This window comes from Macaca thibetana, chromosome X (genome assembly GCF_024542745.1).
Source record: "Macaca thibetana thibetana isolate TM-01 chromosome X, ASM2454274v1, whole genome shotgun sequence".
NCBI lineage: Eukaryota > Metazoa > Chordata > Mammalia > Primates > Cercopithecidae > Macaca > Macaca thibetana.
Window position 1 is genome coordinate 92,544,746 of NC_065598.1, and position 4,091 is coordinate 92,548,836.

The 4,091-nt window shown below is 43.1% G+C and overlaps 1 long non-coding RNA gene across 1 annotated transcript; it reads right to left on the bottom strand.

Moving 5' to 3' along the window:
• Window positions 1–763: 763 nt before the first annotated feature.
• On the bottom strand, window positions 764–4,091 carry LOC126945268 (uncharacterized). Its single transcript, XR_007722387.1, has 3 exons — window positions 3,654–4,091; window positions 3,216–3,309; window positions 764–1,861 (listed from the first exon to the last, which is right to left on the bottom strand). It is a non-coding gene; the product is annotated as an uncharacterized LOC126945268 (long non-coding RNA).

The following is a 4,091-nucleotide window of genomic DNA, read 5'->3' on the forward strand; positions in this document are numbered from 1 at the left end:
CTGCTTCATAGCTCAGCAGCTCAAGTCTTACCTCCTCCTTGCAAACTTTATCTATTCTAGGCCCCACAGATCTCACTCCTTCATATTATATTGAATTTAGAGTCAGTATCTCCAAGTTAGGCAGCTAATTTTCTCTTACTGTTTCATACCTTAGTTCTCTTGCTTATTTTCTCAAGATTTTAGGCCTAATGATGGCAGGGATTTTACATTTTACAGTCTGTTTCATTACAAGTGTTTGTGTACCACAAATAGCATATTAGCAATTGGCAAACAGAACAATGTCAAAATGATGTGGCAGTCCAGTTGATACATGTGTGAATTTTCATAGCACTTTCTTTTTTTTTTTTGAGACAGGGTCTCGCTCTGTCACCCAGGCTGGAGTGCAGTGGTGTGATCATAGCTCACTGCAGCCTCAATCTTCCAGGCTCAAGCCATCTTCCCACCTCAGCCTCCTGAGTAGCTGGGACTACAGGTGTGCACCACTAGGCCTGGCTAATTTTTTAATTTTTATTTTTAGTAGAGACGAGGTCTCACTATGTTGCCCAGGCTGGTTTCGAACTTGAGCTCAAGTGATCCTCCTCTCTTGGCTTCCCAAAGTGTTGGGATTACAGGCATGAGCCACTGTGCCGAGCCAGCACTTTGTTTTGAAGTGATCAGAAGCAAACTTCCTCACAAATAAGAAGTCTTAGCAATATATGAAGACTTTTATGAAAAAGTGAAGAATCCTGCACAAAGCTCTGCCTTCAGTATAAGTAGTGACTGGTTTAGTGTCTACAACCTCTAAGTTTTTAACAACATTAAAAACTATCTGGTGAAGCCGTGAGTCCCGTGCTAATGAAGCTGTGACGACCTTTCACCATGTGTTTTTAAAAAGCTGACTACTCCTCAATTAGATTTTTAATTCTGATGAAAATGGCATCTATTAAAAGTGAATGCCCTTGAGGATCCACAACAGGAAGGAGGAAGCATAAAAGCTACCAAGCATTGATGACTGTGATGCTGGGGCAAAGGCCAGTGGAGATTTATCTGTGTGTTTTTATTAGGATGGTTGTTTTCATTAGTGCTCTGACTATAAAGTTGCATTGGATTTAAGTGGTCTTCCCTAACCATATTTTCCCCGTAAGCCCTGCTATCTTAGGTGTGCAATTCTGCAAAACAGGAGATTCTTTGGTAAAGATAATATGACGTTATAGCAGAATGTCTGGCATTTTTTTTTTTTTTTTTTTTAAATCTGCAGGATATCTAGTTTGGTGTTAACGAGGTAGTATATACTTGGTAAATACCTGCTTATTCTTAGGAATACTTTAATGCATAAACATTTTGCTGCGACCTTGGAGGTGGTTCTTACTTTTTTCAAATCCATGTTTCATCTATGAACGATGCAGACTGTCTAGATGAGAACACACCGCAGAAGGGAGACATAGAAACTCAGAGGGGTACTATCAGCATGGTCAGAAATCCTCAGGGGTAATAGATGACTCTAAGGTCAGTTTGAAGACACAGCCCAGTAGCCTTTTGTTGGTCTCCCCCAGGGCTGGCTTTTAAATGCTGATTCGGTGCCACATTCATGAGAATCCAGAGGGAGAGACCACAAGGTCAGTGGTTCTAACATATATTTAATTTTTGATATCCCAATTGATGATGCTAGCCTCCTTCCTTCTTCAGCATCTGAGATGTTCCATCCACCAACCTATTTGTGTGACGCAGGACGGTAAAAATAAAGGATTATAGATGCAGAGAGATCAGCTGTAGGGCCACAATTGGTGAGGTGCTTGGTTCATAATCAGTGGACAAAGCATCCTTACTGAGAGCAGTGGCTCCTTTCCTGTGTCAGTTTCTGCCAGGCCAATGACCCTGAAGCCTGAAGGAAAAGTTTTTGCTTGTTTTAAACCACTGTTTGCATTAACTGGAGCAAATGCTGAAAAAAACATCAAGAATTAAAACGGGCCAAAATAACCACAAGAAAGTCAAATGTAAGCCATATCAGGGACAAACTTTTTCATTTTTTGCAGAAAAGATTATGGATCTTTTACATGTACTTCTAACTGGATATGAAATGTAGATTAACCTGGCCTGAGGATGATGAAACCCAACCTTACATTCAAAATAATATCAATACATTTTCAAGTCTATTTATACATTCTAAACAGAAGTAATTCATATTACAATGGCCTCCCTATTCTGCTCTTCCACTTTTTAGTTTTTATTTTTATGGAGACAGAGTCTCGCTCTGTCACCCAGGCTGGAGCGCAGTGGCATGATCTTGGCTCACTGCAACCTCCGCCTTCCGGGTTCAAGCCATTCTCCTGCCTTAGCCTCCTGAGTAGGGGGGATTACAGGCACCTCCCACCATGCCCTGCTAATTTTTGTATTTTTAGTAGATACTGGGTTTCTCCATGTTGGCCAGGCTGATCTCAAACTCCTGACCTCAGGTGATCCTCCCACCTCAGCTTCCCAAAGTGCTGGGATTACAGGCGTAAGCCGCCATGCCTGACCCCCTTCCACTTTTTAAACAACAGTAATGAAACTTATTAAGTAGGGGACTTCAATCTGGAAACTCCTCATCTGTTCTGCTTCTTCTCCTGCCAACAGTCTCCCCAGCTCCCCACCAATTTCTTAACCACAGGGCTTCTGCACATGCTATTGTCATTTCCTTTGCCTGAATGCCCTTCACTGTCCTTATTTGCCTTGTAATTGCTTAATACATTTTTAATATCTTTCCCAAGGCTGGGCGCAGTGGCTCATGCCTGTAATCCCAGCACTTTGGGAGGCCGAGGCGGGTGGATCACCTGAGGTCACGAGTTTGAGACCAGCCTGACCAACATGGAGAAACCCAATCTCTACTAAAAATATAAAATTAGCCAGGAGTGGTGGCACATACCTGTAATCCCAGCTACTTGGGAGGCTGAGGCAGGAGAATTGCTTGCCCCTGGGAGGCGGAGGTTGCTGTGAGCTGAGATCATGCCATTGCACTCTAGCCTGGGCAATAAGAGTGAAACTCCGTCATATATATTTATCTTTCCCAATAGCGTAAAAACTCCCTAAGAGCAAATCATGTCTGTCTTGTTCACCATTGTACTCATGATGCCTTGCACATTACCTAACACTTAGTAGGCTGCCAACAAATGTTAACTTGAATCAGACCCTTAAGACTCAGTTCAAACATCATCTTCTTTGGGAAGGTGTCCCTGAGCCTCTGACACTCCGATAGTTACCTCTTTCATGTGCTTCAAAGGCTTCCTGTTCACATCTGTTGTAGTGCAGTGCAGTTCTTTAATGGTCTGTCTCTCCCAGTAGGCTCTGAAAGTTCTAAAAGGCAGAAACTGTGTCATCTTCATTCTTCTTACTCATGACACTCTGTATCTCCTAGTATACTCTAAGGAGTTGAAGAAATATCTACTGGGCAGATTACTGAACGCTGTTTGCGCTTGGAGGGCCCTCAGCTATGGACCACACCTATGGCTCAAACAGGAATTATATGCAAGCATTGGCTAAACAGGTCACGTCTTTCTGAAGCATCCACTTTGACTCAATGTTTCAGGAGAAGAGACATTTATATAAATTGTGTTTGTGTGTGTGTGTATGTAGTGAGTTGAATTCAAAATATACACTAAATTTTAAGTAAAACGGAAACTTCAACAAAGCAAATTTACCATGTGGCTCCTTAACCACCCTGTTTGGGAGCATGTATTCCCTCTTCTCTGCTGTCCTTTGGTAGCTTGCCACCTTAGGAGTAGAGAAGTCACACCTCCATGGTTAAAAAGAAAGTTGGCCGGGCGAGGTTGCTCACATCTGTAATCCCAGCTCTTTGGGAGGCTGAGGCAGGCGGATCACCTGAGTTCAGGAGTTTGAGACCAGCCTGACCAACATGGAGAAACTCCGTCTCCACTAAAAATGCAGAATTAGCTGGGCATGGTGGCGGGTGCCTGTAATCCCAGCTACTTGGGAGGCTGAGGCAGGAGAATCGCTTGAAGCCGGGAGGCGGAGGTTGCGGTGAGCCAAGATTGCGCTGAGCCAAGATTGCGCCATTGCACTCAAGCCTGGGCAACAAGAGGGAAATTCTGTCTCAAAATTAAAAAAAAAAAAAAAAA